A 25575-nucleotide genomic window follows, 5' to 3' on the forward strand; every position below is an offset into this window, starting at 1 on the left:
AGCATCCTTTCTTCCCAGAGCTCATACTCTTCTGCTTTCCCGTCAAACGTGGGCCACTTGCTCTTCCTCGTGGTTCTATTCACCATGGCTTTTTCGTTTGTAGCTTCAGTAGCTTAGCTTAGGTCCTCGTTAGCTTAGCTTTAGCTTCCCTCGGTTCTCCCGATGCTAAACTAGCTTAACACGTGGCTAACTAGCTACTCCTATGCTAACCGTGCTAACAGGCAATCTTCTCGCCTTCTCGCACGTGCGCTTCGAACTGTAGAATTATTCATCGCATCTGGGCCCATAACCTGTTAGCAGAAAAAAAGTGCACTTCACTTCAAACGGCCCAAAATAGTCAATGCCCACATTTGTGAATGGTGGAAGATCAGATTGCAGTCTTTCTTTTGGCAAATCTGCCATCTTGAACCTAAAGGTGTCAGTTTATGCGCACCACTGCAGTCCCAGGGTTCTTTCGACAGGAAGGCTGTCTCTGTCGAAATCCAGTTCTTTCACTTCCTTGGCTCTTTTGTCCACATCAATGGCTTCCAACACCGACCTGCTGTTGCTGATCCATTTCAGCAGTTGGAATCCTCCCTACTGGAATAGAGCGGTCAGGTCTGTAACCAAAGACATGGCTTCTGCCTCTGAAGACAAAGATTTCAAGCAATCGTCCACATAAAAGTTCTGCTTGATGGTGTCTGTTACATGAACTGGGAAGTCTGCTTTGTGGTCTTCAGCCTTTTTTCTAAGGGTGAAACTGGCACAGCTGGGCGATGATATTGCACCAAACAGATGAACAGTCATTCTGTACTCAGTGAGCGGCTGTGTCAGATCACTTCTTGGCCACCATAGGAAGCGAAGAAAGTCTACATCCTGTTTTGCCACTTGGACTTGATGATACATAGCTTTTATGTCAGCCATAACTGCTATAGAGTTTAGGCGAAACCTTGTGAGAACTCCGAGCAAGGAATTTGTCAAGTCAGGTCCCTGGAGTAGTTTAGTGTTGAGTGACACACCTTTGTAGCTTGCCGCACAGTCAAATACCACTCTCAGGGTTTTCTTTTTAGGATGGTACACCCCATGATGCGGGATGTACCACACCTTTCCTTATTTTCCTTTCACCTGATGCTCTGGCACACTCTCTGCATAGCCGTTGTTTATGACATCATCAAGAAAGTTGGTGTATTCCTCTTTGAATGTTGGATTTCTCTCCAATTTCCTTTTTAGGCAGAGGACCCTTTGCTCAGCAAGATGGCGGTTGTTGGGCATGACAACATTGTCCTCTTCTCTAAAAGGCAACTTCAAGCAGTAATGTCCATTGTTGAGTTCAGCTGAAGTGTTGGCAATTTGCATGAACTTAAGATCTTCTATGGACATTTCTGGCTCGTCTTCTGCCGATTTCTCATTGAAGTCATGGTTGTACTGCTTCACCAGCAGTTCCTCTATGTGAGCAATGGATATGCAGTTGGCTGTGACTGTGGGGCAGCTACTCCCACTCTCATTGCCTCCTCTCAATGGTCCGTTGACAACCCATCCCAATAGGGTTCTAACAGCGTAAGGTCCTTTACCCCTGCTGTTTATCACTTCCCATGGCTCCATTACTTCTGGAGAGTTAGTTCCAATTAACAGCTCCACATCAGCATCGATAGCAGGAATTTCCACAGAGTCCAAGTATGGCCAAGCATACAAGTCTTCCTGTTGTGGGATGTTATTACGAGTCACAGGCATCTTGCGTTGGGTGTACACATCAGGCAACTCAATATAGATGTTACCATTGAGTGCAGCTACCTCTAATCCTGAGATGACGTGACTGTTGACAAAGCTTTCTTTATTCATTGTTTTCATCAGGAATGTAGTGTTCCTTTCTCTCACCTTTAGCTTCCTCATCAGTTGCTCAGAGCAGAAAGTAGATGAGCTGCCGGGATCTAGAAATGCATAGGTCTTTAGAATTGTGCTGCCTTTCTTTGCCTTGATCTTTACAGGCACAATTGACAAGACGCAATCCTGTGCTCCGGCTCCTATATGGCCACATGTCTTGGGAGTAGTGGCTTGACTCATCCTTGTTGTTTCTTGCTGTGAGTCCTTTGACTTGATTTCTTTCCATTCCTTTGCATGGATATGGAGAATGCTAGGATGTTTCAGGTTACACAATTTACAAGACAGCCGACTGTGACAATCTTTACTCATGTGTCCAACTGATAGACATCCAAAACAAGCACCTTTCATTTTTAGGAAATCAATTTTATCCCGATGCTGCTTCTTTTCCATCTTGGGGCACACTTCCAATCTGTGGCCCTCTTCACACAGCAGACAAGGTCCCTTTGTTGACTTATCAGGTAAGTATTTCTCCTTTTGAGTTTCAGAGTTAACAGCTGCCACAGATGTAGCGAAACTGCTTCCTGTCTCCCTGTGACACTTTATTTCCAATTTTGAGAATGAGACAACTGTGTCTTGAATGTCTCCATACAGTGGGTCAGATGCAATAGACACTTGTCTCTCAATAAAATTGACCAAGTCACTGAAACCTGCTTGACAACGGCGTCTCTCCTGATGTTCAAAAGCAATGTTTCTCCATTTGTCCCTCAGTTTGTATGGTAACTTCATGATTATAGCACGTATGTTTGATGGCATATTCATTTCTGACATGTAGCTTATGTCCTCCATAGCGTTACAGCAGACGCGTAGGAATAGTGAAAATGCTTGTAAGGCTTTGATGTCCTCTGACTTCAGTGGTGCCCATCCAAGTGCTTTTTCCATATATGCAGTGTCTATTTTTTGCTAATTTCCAAAGCGTTCTTCTAAAAACATTCTTGTTCTTTGATACCCCCTGTCAGATGGCATGTGTTGACAGCTCTTGACCAGCTCTCTAGGTTGCCCTCGAGTGTACTGCTCCAGGTAGTATAAGCAGTCTACACTACTAGCAGCTTTTCCTTCCACTCCATTTTCAAAAGCTCTGACAAATAAGTTGTACTGAAGAGGGTTTCCATCAAACACTGGTATGTCCCTTGGGGGTAATGATAATGAAGACTGCTGTTGCACTAGTAATGCTGTGATGTCGTTTTGCTTTTGCATGATGGTGAAAATATTGCCTTGGTCCAGTTCCGCCCTGTTTTGGTTTGATTGCTGTGATGGCTGTGCAGTTGGATATGACTGACGAGATCTTTGAGGCATTCTGCCTTGGTCCTCATCGACTTGGATACATTGCTGTTGTGTATATGCACTGGGATATGACTGCAAAGACCTTTGAGGCATGCTTGGGATGTGATTTAAAGCATACGTTTTTGATCTGGTTCCTTGTGAAATGGTTTCTTTGCGCGGTGCCCCTGTTCCACTTGGCATTGGAGCTGCAGTATTGAACTGGTTGTATGGATCCTGTAGCTGCTGAGACTGTAATGGCATTGCAGCCTCAGCAGCTCCTGTTGGTGGATTGTACTGGTTGTATGGATTTTTATGTGATTGAGTGGGTTTTGTAGTTTTACTGCCTCCTGTTGGTGGATGATTGTATTGACAGTTTGGCTCCAATAATTGTGCTTTCATTGACATAGCAGTTTTACTGCCTCCTGTTGGTGGATGATTGACGGTACAACTTGAAGTTTGTGGAACAAATGGCACAGCAGAGGGTTTGAGAGCAGACTTGTGTTTTGACACATATGAATTTGTTCCATTTGTGACTCCTATGTCAGACCCTCTGTTTCGGAGTACTGTGACTTTTGCTGTCTGCGCAGCAATCTGACTTTGCACTTCAAGCAATTCCCTTTTCTTCCTAATTTGAGCCTCTTGAGCTTCCAGCTCATGCTTTTCCTTGAGAGCAGCCTCCAAAGCCAGGAGCGCAGCCCTTTCAGCCTCTGCCTTGATACGTGCAGAGCACGTTGTTGACCTTGAGGACCTTGAATGGCCAGAGCTTCCACCTGACACATTTGTTTTGTCACCAATGTTAGAAATACTGTCATTTGGCCCAATATTATCCAGCTCCTCATTTGCATGTAACACATCATTTTCATCATCCACAACCTGTATGCATGGGCCCATTTTTCCATTTTGTGTATTACTCCTTTAACATTGTGCATTTGATTTTGAAACCATTCCGTTTGTTTAAACATTTCATCCTCAGGCAACAAAGGTTTTAATGACTCATGCAACCTTGTAGTTTCCCCAGACAGTTTCCAAAACATTTCATGTTTGATTTGCATGTCAGAAACATTTCCATCTGAAATCATCATTTGTTCCAATTCCTTTGCCATTTTACACAATTGCTTTATCCCAGAATTCCTATCCTTTTGCATAGATAATATCTTTGCTTCCGCTGCTTTATATGTGAGTTTAGCTTTCCTTTTACCAAGCCCATCCTCCTTTTCAGTTTGATTGACAGCAGCGTTCATTTCTGCGTTCATTTCCTGATTTTCCTCGTTACTCATGGCCATTATTTAGCAATCCACGGAGGCTTTGTTTAGAATTACTTTATGGGATTTGCCTGTATCCCGTTGCGTGAAGGCCACTCTCCTCCGCAACCTTTTATTCATTCATAAATACTCCTACCGTGACTTTGATGTTTGGTCCGTCCCCGTTCCTCTTGCGGGTGCGTAACATGGATTTAAGTCGGGAAAAGTCAATGAATACAGCGCTGTCCTCCTCTGTCCATCCGTCTTTGGAAGCGAGTTTTTCAACAAATGTAAAGGCAACCGAACAACAAATATTTGCCAGTGAGGGATATGGTGTGAAGCTTTTCCAGACGCGTGGTGTTGACAGCAAATCAGGTCTTCTCTTTGAGTGCATTTAAGATGTTTATTTGGATTGCAGGATGATGACAGCAAAACAAGAGCCGGGTGTTTAACTGATAACTAAACAACTAACTGTGATAAAGAAATTAACTGAAATTAACTCAAAACAAACAGAAAATAAGCGAAAACACGCACGGTTGAAAAACTGTGTGGCTTCCCTCTGGTGATTCCCAATCCCTAATGCTGTGCACCTGTGTCCTCCCTAAATAGTAGGCTGTACCCTGAAATTGGCTGAGTCCCCGCCTATGCCCAGGTCAATTCAGTAGTATCCAGAGATGGGGACTCGAGTTTGTGACCCGGACTCGAGTCGCACTTAAGTCGCACACACAGAGACTTCAGACTTGACTTGGACTCCTGCTCAAAAGACTTCGGACTCGACTTGGATTCGTGTTTTGGGACTCGTGAACAATCATTGTGTTTTCTATTTTTGGCGTATTAAAGGTGGGGTAGGCAAGTTTGAGAAACCGGCTCGAGATCGCTAGAATTTGAAAATACACAACCGGAGAAAATCTGCCACTTCCTCACAGAGCCCCTCCTCCAACACACACGAACGCGCACATGACCAATGAGGGCACGAGATAAGTTTGTGCCCCGATGGAAGGCTGACAGGCAGGTAGGCCATCCAGTTACTTTAGCCGGGCCGGCTATCGGGATGTTAAGAGCATTCCATGGAATATAACAAAAAGTGAATCTCGAGCCTGTTTCTCAAACTTACCTACCACAACTTTAGCATTACCATTAACATCATGGTAACACCTGCAGCTAGCCTGTACCGCTTGTAATTAGGTTCAACTATAAAAACTTCGAACAAAACGCCGGCGGCACCAACAAAATGAGCGCACACTGCAAAGTCTGCAATATTAAAATCAAGGATGCTGGTGCAACAACCTCAAATTTCATCAGGCACTTGAAAACTCACCCGGAGAGGTCAGTCACATTAACGCATATGTACGGTTAGCAAACATGTTTAGCTCAGCATCAGCTATGTAATGTTAACTTAGCTTGCTACTAGCTTTGTAACTGAATATTTGAAAAGATGAGTGAATGTTTGCTTGTCACACTTGTTTTGCGTTGAGTGGCGTTGACATCCAACTCTTGACATGACATAAAAAAGGTCGGTAACGTTAATCATTACGTTCCGCTGCCACCATCTACTGGCTAACGTTAAACGTAGAAAAATACATAGTTACATACATAAATACATCTGTCGGTTTATAGGCAGGTTACAGGTTTATTGTTGACCACGTAACGTTAATGTTACAGGTTTATCAGGTTACCATTACACTGGGTTTGAGTGAGAGGATAGAGGAATATGTTTATTTATAGTAGACTTAAAAGATGTCATTAGAGACCCAGTGTAATTAAACAATACGGTTGCAGAGGTCAAATTTTAACATTTTTGTCCACTGGCCAAATGGCTAGCCTAGTGAATGTTGAAATGTTACCAGCCACTCAATAGATTGCCATTGTTATTTCTGGCTGGTGCGTGCAACATACAGTACCAGCCACTTGCATGATTTACCTGCATTTGGCTGGTAAATGGTGTTAATGGTAGATATCTCTTTTGGAACATGTCATGTTTTAATATCACCAGTTCAGTATATTTCAGGTACTATTGCAGCAATAGTTTTTTAGTTGCAAATGGCACAGAACAAATGTTTACTTTTAAGTACTTTTAACACAGTTTCCCTGCGGGGGATTAATAAAGTATTTGTGATACTGATTTCTGATTCTGAAGTGTTTTGCTTATAAGTTGTTTGCATTTAGCTAAAGTGTGATGTTTTTCCTCATATTGCATTGCAACAGCCTGTTTAAAGTGATCATATAACAAACAACTAATCAGTACTGATACTCTATGCTAATAGATATAGGAGTGATAATAATACAGTCAATGCTTTGAATTTCTTAGATATAGCTGTGCAGTATTCTTAACAGACTGGATAGCAGCAGACAATAGAAGGCTTATTACAACCAGAAGAGACATGAGACTTTTATTTTTAGAGACTTGAGACTTGACTTGGACTCGTGACCAAAGACTTGAGACTTGATCAAGTCTCAGCCCACAAAGACTTGAGACTTGACTTGGACTCGTGACCAAAGACTTGAGACTTGACTTGGACTTGCAAAAAAAGACTTGTGAACATCTCTGGTAGTATCACAGCACCTTCATATACAAATATTAAAATACATCAAATTCGCTGCAACAGTTATATAACATGAAAAATGCATTCATGCTCAATCTGTGTTAATAGGACAGTGGGAGAGATTTTGGCTGTTAGTTTGGCACAAGGTGGCCCCGCCCCTGCCTTCTTCTGCCCATGGACTTACAGTTACCTCTGTAGTGGACGTATAAACCGGAAGGTTCTCAACAGTGATTCAGTGGCAGATGAGCTGAGAGAGTTAATTGACCAGATATGAGTTCTATATTATGTAAATGCTGGGTTAATAAGAAATAAGCATTTATTTTCCAATTATAGTCATAGGTTGATATTGAATATGGTAAAGATATGTACTTCTTGGTTTTCAGGTTGAGTCGGCGACTGAGCATTCAATTATAGGTAGGGATGGGTATCGTTTGAAATTTATCGATTCCGATTTCGATTCCGGTTCTGCTTATCGATTCCGGTTCTTATCGATTCCCCGTTTCGATTCCAAAATTGTAAAATAAAGAGGTCAAACGTTTAGATAACAAAAATATATTTATTCTTAAAAGCTTTAACTGAAATTGTTACTAAAAAATATACATGCAATACAAATGTATTGCACAATAGCTGTGCTTTATTTTAACTGAGCTATGCCTGTGGCAAGCTATTAACAGGCATTACACTTTGCCTTTTCTTTTTCTTTTTTAGTGTAGTGGAGCCTCACTTCAGAGTGTTTACCGCGACCTATCTTTGGTGTTATGAAGTGACTGAGCTCGTGAAATGTCTACGGGAGGGCGGGGGGAGCATCGCTGCGGGGCAACTGTGGACCTCTGTCGCCTGTCAGCGCAATTTATATGATGCCGTTTAAAAAAATGAAGGGCGGTGCCGGCCGTCAGCGTACCGAGCCGGCCGTCAACGGCCCGCTGACGACCGGCCGTTCTGTGATTCTCCAGGTCCGCCCTGTATTCCACCGGGTCACCGCAGCACCGCGGTGCAGACGGACCCGCTGGAATACAGGGTCTACCGCGTTTAGGAACCGTTAAGCAGAACCGAAATTGTGTATTTTGTATGGGTACCCGGTACCCGGCATTTTCTTATCGGTTCTCATCTGGAACCGAGTTTCGGTTCCCAACCCTAATTATAGGCCTATCTGATGAAATATTGAATTGTGGATATACTGGAAATGTCTCCATTCCAAACAAGGACACCATTGTTCGGTATGCTTGACACTTATTTATTTTTGTATATTAAAAGATGTTACATGAGTACCTTTTATTAAGGATTGCATTTACTTTGTAATTTTGTAGTGCCATCATACTCCACGCAGTGCTGCGGCTGCAGCCTATGTTGGAACAACTAAGGGAAGGCTTGCAGCTGTATGGGCTACTTTCACTAATGAGTCAGTACCCAGATATCTGCCAGCCCTTGTTTGTTTCTGGGGAAGATGTAAAAGTGAGCAGAACAAAAGAGACCATTCTTTACAATTTGATATTAAAGTTAAGGAGTAAAGAGTACATCATTTACATCTGGATTTGTTCTCAGCATAGGTCAATGTAGAGTTTGTCATGACATCCATTCTTCCTCAACTGAGTGACAAAGGGACTACCAGGCATCAGGTTGAGCTGGAGATGATGAACTTCATTCAGGACTTCCTATATGAAGGTATAAAGTTTTCGATTTACTTCTAATGAAGATTTAAATGTAAGTTGTTTTAAATTACAAAAGTTGGGTTTTTAAATTTGAAGGCATTGGGCTTGGAAAAACATTAAAATGTCCTTGAATTTAATGTTTAAGATGTTGTAGGAATCCTGAATTACACAAACTTGATTACCTTTTTTGGATCAGACGTTCTGTGGTTAATACCTCAGTACAATTCACTTGCACTAAAGGAAAACTACACTTTAAACTGTCATAACGTTTTTTGTTTATTTTCCTCATAGCTGAAGATCATGGGCATGTAGATAAAGATGGCCTACATCCCATTACACCTGCAATGTTTCTGCAGTGGATCACAGGCCAGGGTCACGTCCCACTTCTTCCCTCAGAGAAGAAGGACTTTGCAGTTGTGATCCAATTCAATCATGACTGCAGTGCAGACTTTGGGCATCAGTGTCTGTTACCCTGTTGTGACAGCATGTGCCAAGACAATCACCTTACCTGTGAGACATATGAGGCCCTATGAAAAATTCAAAAACATCCTGACTGAAGCATTTCAATTAGGCCAAGAATTTAGCAATGTGTAACAAGGTAACCATTAACAACCTCTGTTCCAAGTTAACCTTACTGTTTGAGTGTTAAAGGTTTAGCATTGACTGCTTCCAGTCAAGTAATCTTAAAAAAAATGTAATGGCAGCAATAGAGTGGTGCAGTGATGACGTGTTTTTGTAGGCTGACCGGAAGTAAGCTGCAAGGGTTCCCTCGACAAAAAAGCAGTGGGATTTCTCCATACTGTAGGATATCCCATTGCTTTTTATCGAGGGAAGCCTTGCAGCTTACCTCCGAGTCGAACTACACAAATACGTCATCACTGCACCACTCGGTTAAACATTTCTTAAAGAAAAACAAACAAATTGATATAATGTTGTCTTAACATGTTGCTACCCAGAACTGTGATATGGAATATAATAAAATGTTAAGTGTGTAAAGGTGTTGATGTCTAAATGGTTAAACCCTTGAAACATGTTTGCATTTAAGATACATGATTTAGTACATGGTTCAATACAGCTAAATAAATGTCTCGGTCGTAGGACCCAGATGGTCTTGTAACATCAATATTGGCCAAAAGTCCTGCCATATCCTGCTCACTGAGGGGACTTTCAACAGGTGGAAGAATCACTCCAGAACTGGTCTCATCTGGCTCACTGGCAGTGTTGAAATCAAGATCGGCATCCTCCATTTCCTTGATAAAAATTAAATATCAGTCATGGATTTTAGGGGACCAAGAATAACTTTAAGCACCACAAACACTAGAGAATTTAAAGAATAAAATGAAACACTTTTTTGCCTTTTCAACGGTACACCTATCAAAAGAGGTGATTTTGAGGTCTTACAAAATGCACAGTAATGTAATGAACAGCGAACATACAGTGGCTATGCCAATTTCTTTCATAATATAAGTTTAATGGAGTTCCTTTAATACTTTGGTCTAATATATTTTAGTTGAAATAGTTTGAGAACACTGGCCAAAATTATGTTGATACAATTTTTCTTGAAATAAACATGTAATGTGTACCTCTGCAAGGTCTGGAACATCAATAGGATTATGGAGGAGTCCCATTGTCCACAGTTGGTGTGTGGACAAATTTCGCTCTGTCCTTAGAGGGTGATTATCCCAACCCATCCTGAAGACATTGAGATCCCTCTGAAGACGCGGAAGAAATACATGCTGGGCACAGAACAGGTGGATGCTATCAAAAGGATCTAGAACACCCTCATCCTCGAGGCTGTGAAGAACCTCGTAGTGCACGTTTGAAACAGCCATCCAAACATCTCACCAAAAACGTTCGACTCTGTTAAAATAAAAATCATCAAATTACACTCAAATTGGACAAAGCACAGTATATTCACAAATGATGGCTTTGTGTTTGTCATTGTTTGACATTACTTCAAAAAATGTACCTTTTGATTGTGCACACTTTTCCCTGACAGGAAGCTTCCCCTTCCACAGCCCCTTATAGTGAACATGCCAACATTTTCCACTCCTTGGTCGGCTCTTACTCTTAAAAAGATGAATCACACACATGAAATAAAACATTACAAAAACTTATGACATGGCATTTTTAAGATTTCTTAAAGGTGACATGTCATGCTTTTCCGGTTATTACCCATCCCCTTGTGTGTTATGAAGGTTTTTATGCATGTACACGGTGTGCAGAGTCAAAACCCTCAAAGTACACCATGAAGCGAGTAGACTCTAACGGAGCGTCCACACAGCAGCGTGCGTTGACGCTTGGAGGTGGGCGTATCTGAAGCTTGGGGATTTTTTGCGAGCAACACGACCAACAACCAATCACATGAATCTCCCGCCCCCGACATACAAAGCAATAGCAATGTTAAAACGAAGTAAACTGGATATAAAATCCCCAAACAGACGAAAACCTACCAGATTCACCCACTGTCTCTGCCTCCTCCCTCCATGCCTCGCTCCTCCGGTTTGTATCCCGGTAGATGAACAGAGACTGATCATACAGCACCGGGTGATTCACTACCGCTACAATGAATTTTCCCTCAATTTTTTGGAATATGAGGAAATGACCTGCGTAGTCTCTCCCAGCATACACGCGGTTTGATTGGCTAGCGATTGTACTGGCAGATTTGAATAAACGGGATTTCATTGGCTGACGCCTCCGTCGAGGCGTCAAAAGTTGAACATTGCTCAACTTTTGACGCCAGCTACGCCAGCAACGCTCCACGTCGCTTCCCAAAATGCAGTTCGGCTAAAAGTGACGTCACCCCATTCAAAGTGAATGGGCAGAAGCGTTGGAAGCTTCAACGCACGCCGCTGTGTGGACGGGCCGTAACACAGAAAATACCTCCCCAAAACGCCTCGTTGGAGATACGTCACTGTCCATTTGATTCTTCCGGGTACATCATGATGTCATGTCGTCCCCGGAACGAAATGGACCAATCCGTGGAGCCGTTACGTTAAGCCCCCGCTGATTGGTCCAAATTGACCAATCCGCGGACTTCCTCACACACTCAGTGCAGGCAGCTCTGCTGATTTGTCCTCCCTGGCTGCAGGCTGATAACAGTTGGGATCGCGGCGAAATTCTCTCTGCAGACCCATTCTCACAGCGTTTATCAACCTTTTTCTTACTCAATATCAAGCCACACTTATTGTTTTTACTTCGGCTGTGACTTTGTGTGTGCTCAGGGTGAGTTTGGCTGTGTTTCGATGTGTATCGCTAAACAAGGAAATCACACCTCCACGGAGCTCAGCGCGATTCACAACATCCCGACTGGTCCAGACCAATCGGAGCACACTGGGCTCACAGGGAGGGGGGGCAAGAGCTGCAACGAGCTGTTTAGTGGAGAGAGTGAATACTGCTGAATACACATACTTTACAGAGATGCTGTATGCGAAACCAATGTGAGTTTGGAAAATTGCACAGTATAAATCTATTCTAGTAGACCTCAACAATGGAATTATGATCAGTGGAAATGGCCATGACATGGGACCTTTAATGTAGAAGAAAATAGGCAAGTTATTTTTTATTATTATCGTTTTTTAAAGACAGGTAAAAAATGAATATGTAATGGTATAATGCAAATAACCCTAAACATGGTTTGTTTGGAGAGACAGAAGGTGACTTAGTCATCAAGTATTCTATACGATATACAGTGGGGCAAAAAAGTATTTAGTCAGCCACCAATTGTGCAAGTTCTCCCACTTAAAAAGATGAGAGGCCTGTAATTTTCATCCTAGGTACACTTCAACTATGAGAGACAGAATGGGGGGAAAGAATCCAAGAAATCACATTGTAGGATTTTTAATGAATTAATTGGTAAATTCCTCGGTAAAATAAGTATTTGGTCACCTACAAACAAACAAGATTTCTGGCTCTCACAGACCTGTAACTTCTTCTTTAAGAATCTCCTCTGTCCTCCACTCGTTAACTGTATTAATGGCACCTGTTTGAACTCGTTATCAGTATAAAAGACACCTGTCCACAACCTCAAACAGTCACACTCCAAACTCCACTATGGCCAAGACCAAAGAGCTGTCAAAGGACACCAGAAACAAAATTGTAGACCTGCACCAGGCTGGGAAGACTGAATCTGCAACAGGTAAGCAGCTTGGTGTGAAGAAATCAACTGTGGGAGCAATTATTAGAAAATGGAAGACATACAAGACCACTGATAATCTCCCTCGATCTGGGGCACCACGCAAGATCTCACCCCGTGGGGTCAAAATTATCCCAGAACCACACTGGGGGACCTAGTCAATGACCTGCAAAGAGCTGGGACCAAAGTAACAAAGGCTACCATCAGTAACACACTACGCCGCCAGGGACTCAAATCCTGCAGTGCCAGACGTGTCCCCCTGCTTAAGCCAGTACATGTCCAGGCCCGTCTGAAGTTTGCTAGAGAGCATTTAGATGATCCAGAAGAGGATTGGGAGAATGTCATATGGTCAGATGAAACCAAAATAGAACTTTTTGGTAAAAACTCAACTAGACGTGTTTGGAGGAGAAAGAATGCTGAGTTGCATCCAAAGAACACCATACCTACTGTGAAACATGGGGGTGGAAACATCATGCTTTGGGGCTGTTTTTCTGCAAAGGGACCAGGACGACTGATCCATGTAAAGGAAAGAATGAATGGGGCCATGTATCGTGAGATTTTGAGTGACAACCTCCTTCCATCAGCAAAGGCATTGAAGATGAAACGTGGCTGAGTCTTGCAGCATGACAATGATCCCAAACACACCGCCCGGGCAACAAAGGAGTGGCTTCGTAAGAAGCCTTTCAAGGTCCTGGAGTGGCCTAGCCAGTCTCCAGATCTCAACCCCATAGAAAATCTTTGGAGGGAGTTGAAAGTCTGTGTTGCCCAGCGACAGCCCCAAAACATCACTGCTCTAGAGGAGATCTGCATGGAGGAATGGGCCAAAATACCAGCAACAGTGTGTGAAAACCTTGTGAAGACTTACAGAAAACGTTTGACCTCTGTCATTGCCAACAAAGGGTATATAACAAAGTATTGAGATTAACTTTTGTTATTGACCAAATACTTATTTTCCACCATAATTTGCAAATACATTCTTAAGTGTTCTTACTTTTATGTAGCTGACGGAGAATTTTTACTTTACACGACACTGTTCAACATTTCATTCTGTTTCACTCTTCAACTAAACATGTCTTGAAAGACTCTTTCGCTAAAGATTTTGAAGATATCCGCGTTCTTGTGACACGTAAATACTACGCTTCCTATGTTTTGGTGCGGACTGCGTTCACACCAGCAATGAACCGCTCCAGAGTTCGCAAGCAAGCGTTCCGGATTGTGTTCACACCGACCCAAATGAAACGCACCAAGCGGCTAAACGCACCAGGGTTCGATTCAACCGGACTATACAAGGCAGGTGTGAACGCACCCTTATTAGGCTATTTATAGTTTTGCTGAATAGTCCGTGGGTGGTATTTTTTCCAAACGCTTTTTTCTGGGTTCGGTTCTGGGTAAAACAAAGATGATGCGGGTCGGGTCGCGGGTGTTGCATAATAAATATATTAAAATAATAACAATTTAGTTTAATGTTTAAATCCTCAGACCTCTCCCCCGCAGGACCGCGCATAATCATAACCTCTGCAGCACATCAATCTGCTGCTGAGCGCGCCACATTCAAAATGGCTGAGGTGAAGCTCTCTAGCAGAGAATACATCATTTTCAATAACACTTCCTCAAGAGCAAAATCCAACATCTGGGAGGCTTTTGGTGTCATCCTAGATGGAGAAAATAACCAACATCCCACGCTTTTTGAGACAAATATGCAACTGCGTGTGTTAATAATTGCACTTCAATCAGGAGAGACATGATGTATGAAATACATGTTTATTACCGGGACACATGATATAAGAGAATGGTGATTGACAGATTACAACAAATGAATGAATGATGTTTGGCGATTAGGCCCCGGTTTGCAGGATGATCATTCGGGAGGGGAAAACCGCTCCGATGAACCCCCCGGGGTCTGGACACTGGTGGTGGTGATAAGTAGTTCGGTCCGGTTCTGAAGGGAGAAGGTTTTAGCTTGGCCCTGTATTAGGAGACGGAGGCGAAGGGGTGGAGGAGGGTTGTGCGTTGACACCTGAAATCAACAGACGGAGCAAGAACTGAAAGTCAAATTGAGGGAATCAAAACTGGCACAGAGAGCTTTTGGAAAATGCTTTTAAAGCCAAAAACCCCAAAAAAGTATGGGACACCATGAAAACCATGACAGGAATGTCACCCTCAGCTAAACCCATTGTGACAGAAAATGAATTTTGTTTTGCTAACGAACTAAACACGTTCTTTACCCGTTTCGAGTCACTGGATAATTCTGCAAAGTGCACTGAAATGCTCGAACCCATAATACCTACTTCCTCTGACACAATTACCATCAGTGTCGAAGAGGTCAGAAAAACATTTCAGTGCACTAACACCAAGAAAGCGGCTGGGCCAGATGGGTGCAGCGGTTTTCTGCTGAAAAACTTTGCTACTGAGCTGACTCCAGTGTGGCAACCCATCTTTCAGGCTTCCATTGACACGCACACCATCCCTCTGTCATGGAAAACTTCCCACATCAAACCGCTGCCCAAAATTCCATGCCCAAAAGAACATAAGGGCTACAGACCAATAGCCCTCACATCAGTGATTATGAAATCACTAGAAAGAATTCTGCTCCGATTCCTTATCAGTACAACACAAGACAAATTTGATCCATACCAATTTGCCTATAAACAAGGGTGCGGTACGGAAGATGCTGTGGCCACTTTGGTTCACATCATCACTAAACATTTAGACAAACGTAACACTTATGCAAGAGCCCTCTTCCTAGACTTCTCATCAGCATTCAACACAATACAAGCAGACATCTTGGTGTCAAAAATGGCCAAAATGGAAGTAAATCCATACCTGATTTACTGGTATGCTGCTTTCCTCACCAGTAGAGAGCAACTTGTGAAGGTTAACAAAACCCTGTCATCTGCCATCACAACCAATGTAGGGGCCCCCCAGGGCTGCGTGAGTTCAGCTGTGCTCTTTACTCTCTACACTGATGATTGTCGTACCAACACACCAAATCAATTCATCATTAAGTACTCTGATGATACTGCAATAATATATCTGCTCAGTAACACAGATGACCCTGAGCTGCACCAACAGGCTGTAAATCAGGTGGTCGAGTGGACTGATAACAATGCTCTTGAGATCAACACCAAGAAAACTGAGGAAATCATTTTTGGCTCACCATCTGACTCCCATAAAGTCCCCATTGTCATCCATACAGATGAGATCAAGCAGGGAGTTTTCATACAAATACCTGGGTGTAATTATTGACCATCTGCTGTCATGGAAGGATCACATTGATTATCTGTGCAAAAGGACAAAACAAAGAATTTATTTTCTCCGCCGTCTTAGGTCTTTTGGCGCGAGCAGAGAAATTCTTCTGTTGTTCTTTACATCTGTGATCATGTCCATTCTACAGTACTGCAATACTACCTGGTACAAATGTCTGTCAGCAGCGTTAAAATCAAAACTACTCCACCTGTTAAAGATCTGCTCAAAGATTGTTGGTCAACCTGTCAGAGACTCTATGACTCAGCCTATCATAACAACCTAGTGAGGCTGTCCAACAACATCATCTCCGACCCAAACCATGTTCTGAACAGTGAAAATGAACTGCTACCATCTAATCGGAAATACAGGGTCCCACGATTCAATAAAGTCAGACTGAAGCACTCCTTTGTGCATCAGTCAGTCCTCACAGAAAATACAGAGCTAAATCCCAGACCAAATGCACGCTGAAGGCTCTTTGAGCATGTTTTTCTCTCACTGATTGTGCTGTTATGTTAAATGTTTGTGTTTCATGTATTTGTGTATGCATATTTGTCTGTTGATGTTGGACATGGAGCTGCTGTGACGCAAGTCAAATTTCAGACTTGATCTGACAATAAAGTAATATCGTATCGTATCGTATCGTAAATGACAACTGACGGAGAGGGAAGAGCAGATTTAAAGGGGTTAGCGGGTGCGATGATTGGCTAGCTGGGGATTAACGCCCCTGATCACTTATTGGGAGAGGAGAGGGTATTGAAATGATGTGTAACACCAGGGGGTATTGGTCTTCCTAATTGAACTTGTGCTAAGCTTAATTTCAATCAGGAGAGACATGATGTATGAAATACACGTTTATTACCGGGACACATGATATAAGAGAATGGTGATTGACAGATTACAACAAATGAATGAACTGATGTTTGGCGTTTAGGCCCCGGTTTGCAGGATGATCATTCGGGAGGGGAAAACCACTCCGATGAACCCCCAAAAGAAGTGAAGTATGAAGTACTGAGATGTGAAGCATTTCTTACCTTACTGGCTGATTGCGGAGATCTGTGGATGAAATGAGAGATAGCACAGGGACATGATGAGAATGCCGGAATCTTTGCCGGGTTTACGTGAACGCCGACCATGGGTTAACGCCTGGCGTAGCGGGGTTAAACGAACGCTGATCCACTGGCCGCAACCTGCACACACAAGTTAAACATAGCGCTGACCCACTGGCCGCAACCTGCACATGCAGGGTTAAATGTAACGCAGACCCACTGGCCGCAACCTGTACTTGCAGGGTTAAACATGACGCAGACCCACTGGCCGCAACCTGCACACGCAGGCCCACTGGCCGCAACCTGCACTCGCCGGGTTAAACATGACGCAGACCCACTGGCCGCAACCTGCACACGCAGGGTTAAACATGACGCTGACCCACTGGCCGCAACCTGCACTCGCAGGGTTAAACATGACGCAGACCCACTGGCCGCAACCTGCACACGCAGGGTTAAACATGAAGCTGACCCACTGGCCGCAACCTGCACACGCAGAGTTAAACATGACGCTGACCCACTGGCCGCAACCTGCACACGCAGGGTTAAACATGACGCTGACCCACTGGCCGCAACCTGCACACGCAGGATTAAACATGACGCTGACCCACTGGCCGCAACCTGCACACGCAGGGTTAAACATGACGCTGACCCACTGGCCGCAACCTGCACTCGCCGGGTTAAACATGACGCAGACCCACTTGCCGCAACCTGCACACGCAGGGTTAAACATGACGCTGACCCACTGGCCGCAACCTGCACACACAGGGTTAAACATGACGCTGACCCACTGGCCGCAACCTGCACTCGCAGGGTTAAACATGACGCAGACCCACTGGCCGCAACCTGCACAAGCAGGGTTAAACATGACGCTGACCCACTGGCCGCAACCTGCACACACAAGTTAAACATAGCGCTGACCCACTGGTCGCAACCTGCACATGCAGGGTTAAACGTAACGCAGACCCACTGGCCGCAACCTGTACTTGCAGGGTTAAACATGACGCAGACCCACTGGCCGCAACCTGCACACGCAGGGTTAAACATGACGCTGACCCACTGGCCGCAACCTGCACTCGCCGGGTTAAACATGACGCAGACCCACTGGCCGCAACCTGCACACGCAGGGTTAAACATGACGCTGACCCACTGGCCGCAACCTGCACACACAGGGTTAAACATGACGCTGACCCACTGGCCGCAACCTGCACTCGCAGGGTTAAACATGACGCAGACCCACTGGCCGCAACCTGCACACGCAGGGTTAAACATGACGCTGACCCACTGGCCGCAACCTGCACACGCAGAGTTAAACATGACGCTGACCCACTGGCCGCAACCTGCACACGCAGGGTTAAACATGACGCTGACCCACTGGCCGCAACCTGCACACGCAGGATTAAACATGACGCTGACCCACTGGCTGCAACCTGCACACGCAGTGTTAAACATGACGCAGACCCAGAGGTCACGACCTGACGTGCGGGGTTAAACGTGAACACGGACCCGGAGGTCACAGCCTGACGTGCGGTTAGACGTAAACGCAGTGACACGTATACATGCTGACGTGCTATGAAACCGCCACCAGTTATATGCATAATTACCAAGTTTAGTGTTTGAGACCTTGGATAGCCGGCACGCACTGATATCCGGGCGAATGTGGGATATGAAGGCGGAGGAGGACCACCGTCCGAGTTGCAGGGATGAGGGAGATATGCCTTGAATGACAGCACCTGTCTGAACGAAAGCCCTGATATGCTATTAAGATGCCACCACCAGTTATATGCATATTTGCCATAGGTAAACTGAAGAGATCTTGGATTGGCAGCACGAGCCGATGTCCGGGCGAAGAGGGAGATGTAATGCCCGAGAGCTGTTAGCTTGAGTATAGTGATGCATGAATATCATAACCTGGCTTAACACGAGCCAAGTGAGCATGAACCCGAGAATATGAATGAAGTGCAGGATGCATGCAGAAAAAGACGTACACTTAGTTATATACTGAGACATGACCCGTGATATAGTATAGCTTAATTAGAAGTTAAGTGCGCCGGGATGAGTCATAGATGCTGATGAGCTGATTGAGTGATTAAGACTGTCTTCTATCATCTGAAATGAGAATGATGAAGGGACGCTAGCATTAGATCCAGCGAGTGTGATGATAAATGTGTAAGCGATAGGAAATCTGAGCGTGCCGCTATGGCGGATGATCTCATGCAGATATTCCCCCCAAAACGGAGGATGTGCAATGCACGTCCGTAAGAGTCGGAGAAAAACGCGGTCGTCGTGAGGCCGGCGGATGCCACGTCCAGAAACGGGAGATGATGGCGTGCCGAAGATTATCCGCATGCGAAGTACGGTTGCCCGGTGAGGAAGAGCAACTGTCGTTGAAGACGTTTATGTGGATGCACGCAGTTTGGTTAGAGGAACGTTAATTCAATCATGAGACGTGATGTATGAAATACATGTTTAATACCGGACACGTGGTATAGAAAATTATGATTGACAGATTACAACAATGAATCAACTGATGTTTGGAGATTAGGCCCCGGTTTGTAGGATATCATTCAGGAGGGGAAAACCGCTCCGATGAACCCCCAAAGAGAAGAGAAGTAAGAAGTGCTGAGATGTGAAGCATTTCTTACCTTGCTGGCTGATTGAGGAGATCTGTGGATGAAATGAGATAACACAGGGACATGATGAGATTGTCGGAATAACTGTAGGGTTAATGTGAACGCCAACCATGCTTAGCGCCTGCATGTTGGATTAGACGATGCTGACCCACTGGCCGCAACCTGCACGCGCAGGGTTAAACATGACGCTGACCCACCGGCCGCAACCTGCACGCGCAGGGTTAAACATGACGCTGACCCGCTGGCCGCAACCTGTACACACAGGGTTAAACAAAAGCTGACCCATAGGCCGCAACCTGTACACACAGGGTTAAACAAAATGCTGACCCATAGGCCGCAACCTGTACACACAGGGTTAAACAAATGCTGACCCATAGGCCGCAACCTGCACACGCAGGGTTAAACAAATGCTGACCCATAGGCCGCAACCTGTACACACAGGGTTAAACAAATGCTGACCCATAGGCCGCAACCTGCACACACAGGGTTAAACAAATGCTGACCCATAGGCCGTAACCTGTACACACAGGGTTAAACATGACACTGACCTACTCGCCCTGCACGTGCAGGGTTTAAACATAATGCGGCCCCACTGGCCGCAACCTGCGCGGCAGGATTCAATACGAGCGAACCTGAAGGTCACGACGATATGAAGTGTTTAAACATGAACACGGTGACACGTACATGTGCTGACTTGCTAAGACCACCACCAGTTGTATGTATAAATACCGTTTAGTGTTCGGACCTTGGATGGCCAGCACGCACGGATGTCCGGGCGAATGTGGGATATGAAGGCGGAGGAGGACCACCGTCCGAGTTGGCAGGGAGGAGGGAGATATGCCTTGAATGGCTGCACCTGTCTGAACGAAAGCCCTGATATGCTATTAGACGCCACCACCAGTTATATGCATATTTACCATAGGTAAACTGAAGAGATCTTGATTGGCGGCACGAGCCGATGTCCGGTGAAGAGGGAGATGTAGACGATATAATGCCCGAGAGCTGTTAGCTTGAGTACGATGATGCATGAATATCGTAACCTGGTTTACCACGAGCCAAGTGAGCATGAACCCGAGAATATGAATGAAGTGCCGGATGCACGCAGAAAAGACGTACACTTAGTTAAATACTGAGACATGACCCATGATATAGTATATCTTAATTAGCGTTAAGTGTGCCGGGATGACTCATAGATGCTGATGAGCTGATTGAGTGATTAAGACTGTCTTCTATCATCTGAAGTGAGGATGATGGAGGGACGCTAGTGTTAGATCCAGCAAGTGTGATAATAAATGTGTAGAAATAGTGGAAATCTGAATGATCTCATGCAGATATCCCCCCCAAAACGGAGGATGTGCAGTGCACGTCCTTAAGTCGGGGAAAACACGGTCGTCGTGAGGCCGGCGGATGCCACGTCCAGGAAACGGGAGATGATGCGTGCCGAAGAATCCGCATGCAAAGTACGGTTGCCCGGTGAGGAAGAGCAACTGTCGTTGAAGACGTTTATGTGGATGCACGCAGTTGGTTAGAGGAACGATAATACCATGAGCTTGATGTGATGGCTAGGAACTCCGGTGTGAGACTGGGCCTGTAGTTCCTCATGATTAGGAACGCTGTGCTCCTGGAGGAGTCTCTTCTGTTTCTTCTTCTCTTTTCCCAGTTGAGCGGAGTTGTAGTTTAGTAATGTTGTATTTGAACGCTAGATGCGTGAAGGCAACGCATTAGGAGATCTCCCTGAGCAGTGGGTGATTTGAACTGGGGAGAGACGCTATTAATATTATTACCCGAATAGCCGGTGCACGCATAGTTTCTCCTACTTGACTTAAGGCTGAAAGAGTTCCGCTGAACGATGATGGGAACATTAAAGCGCGTCGTAATATCTGCTTTGAAGAGCCAGCCTTGGCCTGCACGCTATTAGTTTACATTATCTCCGTGCGTAGAAAGGGGGGAACATTGACCTTGTCATCGAGATTGCCCTGAGCATTTACCGAATTGTATTAAGTAATCTGTCGACAGGCTGTAAACAGAAAAGCTGAAATTGAAACTAATAAATACTCAGTTACCTCTAATCATTAACCGAGTTTGTATAATGTAGTTACTCTGTGTGTTGCTGCTAGCATACATAACATCTGACGTGGGAACGTTACTCGTGAATGGAGCTACAGAGCTGCTAGAAAGACAGTGGAACCCGGTGCATTCCTCCGTCTGGATGTGGAGCACTTTTGCTAAATGTTTAGACAAAGTGCTCGTGTTACGCCCTTACATGATAAACTCTTATTGCACTTTGGCAACGAGCATTCTCCACGTCGAAGCGGGTGAAGTTAACCACGCCTCGGAGCGCGTTCTCTCCGCCACCTCCGCAGTGTGCTCCGCTGCATGTAGCAGCTGTGTGTGTAAACTGCCCCGTCCCCTCGCGATGGGGGAGAGAGATCTCATCTGATCGAAAATACATCATAGGCGCATTTGTTTGTCCTTTGCATATTAGAACGAGTTGTGACACTAGACTGCGATATGTTTTGTTTTTTGTTTTTTTTAGCAATAAACATGACATATATTTATAAATGTCTCCGGTACTGATAAAAAGACCAATAACGTTGGAGCTTACGCACGTAAACACACTGCTGACGTCACAATGAATCGACGACTGAATTAGTTGCAACTAATTTGGTAATCGATTTGATCGATTAGTCGATTAGTTGTTGCACCCTTAGTCGCTGCAACTCTGACTACTTTTACATCCAGGCTGAAGACTTTTCTTTTGTCGCTGCTTTTAATTGAACTATTCATATCTTAGACTGCACTGTACTTTGATCCATGTACTTTTTCTTTTAATGTTTATTTTATTAGCTTCCTTTTAAATGACTGATTTTAAATGTCATTTCTTAATGTCTTTCATTTTTTAAAGCAATTTGAATTGCCTTGTATTGAAAGTGCTATATAAATAAACTTGCCTTGCTGCCAAGGAGATGTTGTTGTCGCAGATCTAGCCGTTGGTGCACCAAGAAACGGAATATTCTTAGTGGAGAAGAAAAAGAGAAAACCGATCATTTAGTCAATAATCATTAAATTAATATTGGGAGTGAATTCCTAATTTATTTAGTATCTGGTCATAAACAGGATAATGTGCAGCGACTTGTTCATTGAGGAAAAGAAGCCCTACGAAACGCCATTCATTTCAGGAAACGCTGTGTTGAAGCTTGAACCTGCGTTTAGTTACTGAGCATTGTAATGAGTAATTACCCGACTGCATTAGTAATGCAAGTAATACGTTACTGAAACTCCATACTGTAGCACGTTACCCCCAACACTGCCTGAAGCTCACCTTAACCCTGACTAGAGGTAGCAATGCATAGTGTTGAACTTCCTGTCGGCTCCCAGACCGTAGTCGAGGAAACGGGGGGGGGGGGGGTGACTCTCTGTCCTCTCCCAGAGCAGAAGCAACACGCTTCTGGTTCAATAACTAATTTTATCGGAAAGACTGGAGAGAGGCGAGCTCTTCTTGGGAGGTCGTTGCATTATTTAGCTCTCCTGTTTCGCAAGATAGATTTCGCAAGATCACGGACCTTCCTTTTTTTCTGCTGCCTCGTTTATTTCTAGAAAACATGTATCCCGCTCGCTCATACCATGCCCATGCACACATGCACACGCCACACCCCTCTCTTAAGGGTAGCGATCTCACTCTGCATGACCCAAATGTCGTAACAATATACGAAACATCTCGTGAATTTGTTGCAACTGCCTTTGCCAACGTTACCCTGACGCCTGTTGAAGTGAGCGCAGGAGGAATAGCTTCAATAGGATAGCTTAAGCCCTGCCTGCCTGCAGGAGGGGTTGTAGTTGAAGCCAGAATGGGTAAAACTCCGCATGTGATGAGGACCCGTTCCGCGTGAAGCCGGAAGCGCCGCATTAGGCGGCCCTGATGCCAGTGATGCCTTCTCAAGAGACTGAAGCGTACGTCAGTTGTTTGCGTGAAGTAGCCATTCCCATTAGGCCGGAGGAACTTCCATGGAGCCCGATTTCCTTGTCTTTTCCTCCCGCGTCCGGGCTTGCGGGACGGCCGGCTGACCCGCTACCCGACTGGGGAACGCCGCCTGTAGCTTAATCCGCGATACTGCGGAGCTGATGAATAAATGCCTGGAGCTGGAACGAAGCCCTCAGCTGGGACAAAGCCCTGCTGCTGCGTGGCTTAACCATGAACACCGTGACGCGTACACTTGTGCGTTGACACCTGAAATGACAACTGACAGAGAGGGAAGAGCAGATTTAAAGGGTTTAGCAGGTGCAATGATTGCTAGCTGGGGAGTACCGCCCCTGATTACTTAATGGGAGAAGAGCTTGCAGTGACGTGTAACACCAGGGGGTATGGTCTTCCTTCTTGAACTTGCGCTAAGCTTCATTACCATGAGCTTGATGTGATGCCTAGGAACTCCGGTGTGTGACTGGGCCTATAGTTCCTCGTAATTAAGAACGCTGTGCTCCTGGAGGAGTCTCCTCTTCTTTCTTCTTCTTCTTCTCTTTCCCAGTTGAGCGGAGTTATAGGTTAGTAGTGTTGTATTTGAACACTAGATGGCGTAAAGTCAACGCATGAGGAGATCTCCCTGAGCAGTGGGTGATGCACTGGGGAGAGACAACTATTGACATTATTTACCCGAATAGCCGGTGCACGCGTAGTTTCTCCTTACTTGACTCCCGCTTGAGGCTGAAAGAGTTCTGCTGAACGGATGATGGGAACTTTAAAGCGCGTTGTTAATATCTGCTTTGAAGAGCCAGCCTTGGCCTGCGCACTATTAAGATTACATTATCTCCGTGCCTAGAAAGGGGGAACATTGACCGTTGTCATCGAGATTGCCCTGAGCAATACCAGTCATGCTAGTAGCCTACGCTAAAGCGAATAGAGTTGTGACGAGCAGTCGCGCTTGAACGATTGAATAGAACGCGACCGCACCTTGAAACGCTTATACGAGTCCGGCAGCACTAACCAGTATTGAGATTCTGTTATTGTGTAGGAAACGGTTTAATGCCGCAATGATATTGACAGTAGTCAAGATGACTGATTAACTCGGTTGCTAGCAACGTCACCTGTAGGATGCCAGAGAACTTTAATGACGGTGTTGTGATGCCGACGGCGTAAATTCATACTGAACCACGTTGCTAAGAGATGGGAAATAATTATCGGCTGCTTATGTGACAGTCGGACAGTGAGTGCTTAACGGCAACCGCTGGCGTGTGAGTTAACGATGGAATAAGCTCCGGTACACACGCCTGCAGCGGCGTTAATGCCGCTGAACCACATGATGACCGATACGTCACGGCATTCTAGAAAAAGTATAGTTTAAAGAAATAGTTCTGATTTAATCTGCTTCGTATGATTAAAAACTACCCGACACAATCCTCTATTGATGTTTGTTTGACGCGGTATTGGGAGAAAACTGGCGACGTAAACAGTTACGTCATGATGATTTATTGACTTATTCAGTCAATAAATCATTCAATTAATTGAGTCAATTCCTAATATATTTAGTATCTGGTCGTGTCATAAACGGGATAATGTGCAGCGACTTGGTCATTGAGGAAAACAAGCCCTACGAAACACCGTTCATTTCAGGTAATACTGTGTTGAAGCTTGAAACTGCGTTACTTACTGAGCATTGTAACGGGTAGTAATGACCCGAACTGCATTAGTAATGCGTTACATTACTTTGTACGCAAGTAATACGTTACTGAAGCTCCATACTGTAACATGTTACGCCCAACACTGCCTGGAACTCACCTTAATCCTGAACTAAAGGTAGCAATGCATATTGTTGAACTTTTCCTGTCGGCTCCCGACCGTAGTCGAGGAAACGGGGGAATGAATCTCTGTCGTCTCCCAGGGCAGAAGCAACACGCTTCGGGTTCAATAACCCACATTATCGGAATGACTGGAGAGAGGCGAGCTCTTCTTGGGAGGTCGTTGCATTTATTT

The sequence above is a fragment of the Gymnodraco acuticeps genome, unplaced genomic scaffold (genome assembly GCF_902827175.1).
Source record: "Gymnodraco acuticeps unplaced genomic scaffold, fGymAcu1.1, whole genome shotgun sequence".
In the NCBI taxonomy this organism is placed as follows: Eukaryota; Metazoa; Chordata; class Actinopteri; order Perciformes; family Bathydraconidae; genus Gymnodraco; species Gymnodraco acuticeps.